Source organism: Ricinus communis, chromosome 1, assembly GCF_019578655.1.
Source record: "Ricinus communis isolate WT05 ecotype wild-type chromosome 1, ASM1957865v1, whole genome shotgun sequence".
NCBI classification, from domain to species: Eukaryota; Viridiplantae; Streptophyta; class Magnoliopsida; order Malpighiales; family Euphorbiaceae; genus Ricinus; species Ricinus communis.
The window spans coordinates 31,129,107-31,136,530 of NC_063256.1; the positions used below are offsets into that span (position 1 = coordinate 31,129,107).

General features: G+C 27.3%; 1 pseudogene; it reads left to right on the forward strand.

The window, feature by feature from the left end:
* The first annotated feature begins 5,628 nt into the window (after positions 1–5,628).
* LOC125369948 lies at positions 5,629–7,424 on the forward strand (annotated as a pseudogene).

Consider the following 7,424-nt stretch of genomic DNA (forward strand, 5'->3'; position numbering starts at 1 on the left):
CAAAGCTATCAAAACAAAGCTCAAAGATTTGAAAGAAAAACAACAAAATGATTATGTTTTGCTCCAAAGTCTGATCCTCAAACAGAATAGTGATTCTGATTCTGGAGAGGAAAATGATTTTCAAAATCTTGAAGTTTCTGAAAGTGTTCCAGAAAACTTCATTAACGTTTTAAAGGAAATTACCTCAAGAAAATATTTGATCCAAATAAAGCTCAGTTTCCCTGGTGATTTCCAAATAGAAACCATTGCTTTATTTGATATAGGAGCAGATCTCAACTGTATCAATTATGAGCTGGTTCCTAAAAGGTATCATCAAGAAACTAAAGAAAGGCTTACTTCAGCCAATAGTTCAAAGATTAGGATTGCGGAAAAAACTGAAGCTGCAATTCTAAATAATAATATTGTTTTAAAAAATGTTTTTATTCTTACAAAAGATCTTTAGCAAACGGTTATTTTGGGAACTCCATTTATCAATTTGATTACTCCTTTTAAAGTAACTACTGCTGGTATTATTTTTAAAGCTAAAGATTCAAAGATTGTTTTCCCTTTTATAGAAAAACCCAAAAAGAGAAATCTCAATCTTATTAAAGCCCACTCAATTTATAATTTTGAGATAAATGCTTTGATCAAAGGAAAACAAACCCAGCTTTTCCACTTGAAACAAGATATGGGTTTAAAAAGAATCCAAAATCAAATGCAAAATGATTTCGTCTAAAGAAAAATCTCTGATTTGCAAAAGAAGATTGAAAATGAAGTTTGTTCTGATCTTCCTAATGCTTTTTGGAGACGAAAAAAATATATGGTAGATCTACCATATGAAAAAGATTTTTTTGATAAACAAATCCCTACCAAAGCAAGACCCATTCAAATGAATGAAACCCTAGAAAGCCATTGTAGATTAGAAATAAAAGACCTAGAGCAGAAAGGTTTGATTACCAAATCTAGATCCCCCTGGTCATGTGCAGCTTTCTATGTCAACAAAAATAGTGAGATAGAAAGAGGAACACCTAGATTGGTGATTAATTACAAACCTTTGAATAAAGCCCTAAAGTGGATTAGGTACCCAATTCCAAACAAAAAAGATCTTCTTCAAAAGCTTCATTCTGCTTTTATTTTTTCAAAGTTTGATATGAAATCAGGATTTTGGCAAATCCAGATTCATCCAAAAGACAGATACAAAACAGCTTTTACAGTTCCATTTGGCCAATACGAATGGAATGTAATGCCATTCGGATTAAAAAATGCTCCTTCTGAATTTCAAAAAATCATGAATGACATTTTTAATCCTTATTCAAAGTTTTGCATTGTCTATATTGATGATGTGTTGATATTTTCAAATTCTCTAGAGCAACATTTCAAACACTTGGAGACATTTTTCTATGTTGTTAAAAAAAATGGTTTAGTAGTTTCAAAATCCAAGATATCTTTATTTCAAACAAAAATTAGATTTCTTGGACACTATATCTCCCGGGGAACTATCACCCCAATTGAAAGGTCTCTAGCATTCACTTCAAAGTTTCCAGACAAAATTTTAGAAAAAACACAATTACAAAGATTCCTTGGTAGTTTAAATTATGTTATGGATTTTTATCCAAATTTGAACTGTCTTGCAAAGCCCCTTCATGATAGGTTAAAGAAAAACCCCCCTGCATGGACCGATGAGTATACAAAGATTGTCCAAAGCATAAAAAAGCAAGTTTCTGAAATACCATGTTTACACCTAGCTGATCCATCTGCATTCAAAATTGTTGAAACTGATGCATCAAATCTAGGGTGTGGTGGGATTCTTAAGCAAGTTCAAAACAACAAAGAGTGTATTATCCAGTTTACTTCTGCACACTGGAATGATACACAAAAAAACTATTCAACTATCAAAAAAGAAATTCTTTCTATAGTTTTGTGCATTTCAAAATTTCAAAGCGATCTTTTAAATCAAAAATTTCTTTTAAGGATTGATTGCAAATCTGCTAAAGAAGTTTTACAAAAAGATGTTCAAAACATAGCTTCAAAACAGATTTTTGTCAGATAGCAAGCAATTCTTTATGTTTTTTACTTTGAAATCGAATACATAAGAGGAGATTCGAATTCAATTCCAGACTTTCTAACCAGAGTGTTTCTTCAAAAACAGGAGTGAAAATGCCAAGAAAATCAAAAGCAAAAAAGAAAAAGTCGACAGTAAGTTCAAAGCCTGTCCAAAGTCCAAAGAAGAAAATTTTGCCTTCTTCTTCAAAGCCCATCAGAACCTGGACTGAAATCATCCAAGAAGAAATTGACGAAAGCAAGGCCGATCCGGCCCAACAACAATTGCAAATTCAGGAATGACTTGCCCAGCAAGATCCTGAATTCCTGAAAAAGGTTGAAGAATATTCAAAGCAAATGATACAGCTTCAGCCTGAAGCCTCTCCAAAGTCATCCTCCTCCTCCAACAAGGGTAAAGGTATACTTTCTATCCCTTTTTCAAAACCTGAGATAGAAATTTTCCCTCAAAACCTATCTCAGAACTCTAAAAGTATTTCAAAACCCAACTCTCAAGAAATAGTTTTGTCACAAACAAAACTTTTTAAATCCAACGAATATATAGAAAAGCAAAATTTTCAAAACATTTTGACTCTTGAGGAAGGATTCTATACAGAAAGCCCCTCAAAACTGATTTCAAAGATTTTTCCTCCAGGATGGTATTTCAAGCCCTGGAATATTTCAAAGCCTCAATCCTATTACCAGTCTATCTTTGAGGTAACTGGTTCTGCAAAGTTCAAACACTTCAAAAAACACAAAGACCATAAAGACCCTGCATATTCCACATGCACCATACAAAGAATCCTTCGCCCTACAGATTGGGGAATGGATTTACACTCTTCAAGATCTTTCCCAACTTCCCTCCAAAGAACCTACCCATCAAGCCTAAACACTTCCTTCAACTATTGGGATTACCAACAAGCTTGGTTTAATACCTTTCTTCTCCAAAACGAAGGACAAAGCCATTCTTGGCTTTTCTACTTCGATACAAGCTCAATTCAAACTTCAAAGATCCTCTATTGGTTTAAACAATGGTGGAATTTTTATGGCAATGTTCCTGAGACCATAATTCCAGAAGTTCTACCTCTGTTTAACCTTTTCAAAGCCCACTATAAACCAAACAAAATAGAAAGATGTTTTCCCCCATTACTTCTATTTTGTTCAAACTTTTTTCTCCCCTAGGTATGTGTTTGGTATTTCCATTTCAATCAAGCAACAGATGGAGAAATAATCCTTACCCGAAGGTTCAAAGTCAAATGGTGGGATAAATTTAACCACCAAGATAAATTATCACTAAAGTTGGTACAAAATTTCCTTTCCAAAAACAGCTTCTTGCCACCTCCAAAAGAACAAACCACTTTCTTGGCACAGAAGTCCTTCATAATTCCAAAGCTAGCAGCAGCCCAGATAGAAGAGGATTTTTTACAGTTGATCAAACAATTGTCAGAAACCGCTTCTTCCAAAGGAAAATCAAAAGCTTCATCTTCCTCTTCCAGCACCAGCTCGGCAACAATAGACCTAGATGGTGACTCAAATGAAGATGACTGTTTTGCGATTTTCAAGCCCATTAAATGACATCTCTGCAAAGTCCGTGGGTTGAAAACTAGAAATGGCAGTTGATCAAACATTGAATTTTTATTTTAATGCGTACTAATTTTTGACATATGAGATTCAAGCTTATGTGTAATTTTATCATTTTTTATTAATTATATTTCTAATTAAATAATAATTATAATCTTAGAAAACATAATATTAATTATATTTTTAATATTATATTAATTAGCAAATTAGTTTTTTAATTAGACAATGATTCTAATTCTAAAGTATAATATTTTTATTAATTAATAGATTTGTTGTCTAATTATGCAATAATCTTTAATCCTAGAAAATATTAATATTAATTATATTTATAGTAGTAATTTATATAATACTATAAACTAATTAATAAATATTTTTGAGATTTTTTTTATATTATTACACTAATAAAAGAATTTTGAAACCAATAAAATCTTAAAATGTTAAAAAGAATTTATGAAAGTTTATTATTATTTTTAAATATAATAAATAATTATAATATTAAGAATTTATTAAATTTTACTCACAATTCAATTTATATTATTATTTATAATTAAAAATATTGCATCAATCGTGCAATGTGTAGGTGAGCTACTAGTATATATTAAATTTTGAGATATAAAATTTTTGACAACTTTCACTATTTTGAAAATTGTTATTTTCACATGTATATTTATTTTTGACACATGAGATCGAAGTTTATATATAATTTTATAACTTTTTCTATTAAATTATAAATTAAAATAAATTACATACTTAGTTAAATAATGATTCTCATTCTAAAAATAGATTTTTAATTATATTTTATTACTATATTAATTAATTAATTAATTTTCTAATTACATAATGATTCTAATTCTAAAAAATAACATGTTAAATTATATTTTTAATATTATATTAATTAATAGATTAGATTTTTTAATTATAGAATAATTTCTAATCCTAGAAAATAATAATATCAATTGCTTTTATAGTTTTAATTTAAATAATACTAAAAATGTATTAACAGATTTTTTTAAAGTAGTTTTTATATTATTGAATTAATAAAGTCTTAAAATTAACTTTTCCAAAAAGAGACTTAAAAATATTTGATTTATTATTATACAAGATATTATAAATAACTATAAATATTAAAATTTTATTAAATTTTAGTTATAAATTTAATTTTTATTATTATTTACAATTAAAATAATAATAACGGTCGTGACGACTAGTTGAAATTTCCTTTGGATCTATCACATACAACAAATTTGAAAAATTAAGAAATAAAATAATGATAAACAATTATTAGAATAAATTGGAGATATTATAAAAAAATAAATATAAAAATAGTGAATAGATAGTAAATAATAATTCTCATCCTCGTGGTCCTTGGATTTGATATATTATGTTGCTCTTCTTTTTTAATTCTAATTAATTAATAAATAAGAATAGCAAAATGTTTTATATAAAAGATATCTATTTAAAATTAAAGGTATATTATAAGAAAAAATACTATATATTTCATTTGATTTATACCAATTTTTTCTCATCTAAAATTATTTTATTAATTAAAAAGTAATTTCAAATAAAATATCTTTATAAACGTATTATATATCACATTAAGTAAATAAAAATTATAAATTAAACTAAATTATTGTGATTTATATTATTAAAAAAAAGGTGAAGTGCAATTAGTGCCCACTATGTCGACATAGATCAATCCTGGAATAATTAAATAAGACTTGAAAGGACAATACACATGAATGGACAGCATTTAAAAATACTTCAATTATGCAAATGTTTGAAGGATATCAAGCTAGACTAGCTATATAAGTTTACTTGTTGATTTTATTTATAAGCACTTGTTATATTTATTTGATTTAGTATTATATTATTCAAGTTATTTGTTGATTTTATAACATGTTTAATATTTTTATTTTTATTATTTGATAAATATGATTTATTTAAATATTATTTTTATTTATGATGAAATATTATAGAAATGAGTGGTAAAGAGGTCTGAGCTCAATTATTTTTGTCAAAAAGGAGAATTATATGACCCCAATCATATTTTTTACTTTTCCATCTGCACCTATTGAAGGTAATATGCAAGGTCAATCATCATCATCCAATTTCCAATTCAAAATGAGCGACAAAGGAAAGGAAATGTCAAGATTAAATGTTTCATGGAATAGAGAAATGAATATTTTATTTGCTACTATTTTGTATGATCAAGCAGCATTAGATAACAAGAGTGAAGGAGAATGGAAGCCACAAGCTTATTAAGCAGTAGCATATGCTTTAAATGCGAGATTGGGTATCAACTTGCTGATTAGTAATGTTAAGAACAGAATGAAGGCTTGAAAAAGAAATTATTCACTGATCACTAATATTCTAACAAGGATAAAGTTTAAATGGGACAATAATAAGAAGATGGTGGTTATCACAATAGATGATATTGTGAAATGGAATGAATATGTTAAGATATATGATGGTTACTTATAATTCTTTATTTCTTTATGGTAGTTTTGTTACATTCTGATTCTATTATATATAGATATTGTCTTTTTATTTTTTATTTTTTATTTTTTGAACTAACCATCTATTATATATTTATCTTTGTGATTCTTTTTATACAAGTATAAAAGATGAACTCTAGAGTTTTATAATTATCATATATAGTTGTAAAAATGTTAATTAATTAATTATTTTTTTATTGATCTTCATTTTTAAAAAATTGTTTTAGACATTTCCTAGAGTACATGGCTATCAAAGCAATTTAATAGAGAATTGGGATGATATTGTCATATTATGCGGGAGCGATAGAGCCATTGGAGATGGTGCATAAAATTTTGAAGATGTTGCTGAAGCAATGGATCAAGAAGAGAACAAAGTACAGTTTAATATTAATTTGAAAAAGCAAGAGACTTTAAGAATGCTTCCTTAAAGTTCTGGAAAAACTAAAAGAGCTAAGAAAGATCCTTAGCCGATGTAGTTTTGGAGATATCCCACTCATTTAAAGAATATTTGAGAAGTAAAAAGAGTCTTGAAAGACCACAACCTAGAGGAGAAGAAATTCATGCCACAGTCTTACAAATTCCTGGACTTCATCAAGTAGAGATTTTTTCAGCATTTCATAAGCTAATGAAAGGTAATCCAGAGGAATTTTATCTGCTCAAGTCACTTCCTGATGATGAAAAGAATGATTGGATCCAATTTCTTCTTAAGAGTGACACTACCTAGATTTATGTTTGATGAATATTCATAGGTTGATGAATTTGTTCTCAAATTATATGGATATTTTTTCACTTAGTTTTTATGGAGATGTTTAACTTTGCAGATTAGTATAGATTAATACTATTGTTTACTAGCTTTCATATGCATAAAAAGACTACATTAAATCATCCGCTTATTAACTATTTGATTGCCTTATTGCTTGAAAAATTTAAATTTTTTGAGTTTTGGATACTTTAAAGTTGCTTTTTACTAATTGATATATAAATGTATTGAGTTATTATTAATTTCTTGATACTTTGTAAACTTTGGACAATGAGTTTTTTATTTTAATTTTTTATTTTATTATTATTATCTTAAAGAAACATATTTCTATATTTAGTTTTATTTTCTTTATGATAATAAATATTTATTAAATATTTTTTTTAAATATTTGAGTTTAGTAGTTATTCTAAATTTAAATTTATTGAGTAAAATGTATCCAAACAATGAATTTGTATGATTTCAAATCCTTGTACTATCCAAATGGAGGATTTTTAAATTGATAAATTTCAAATTTAAATTTCAAATATAAATCAACGTATCCAAAAGCACACTAAAACACTTATATTGTTCAC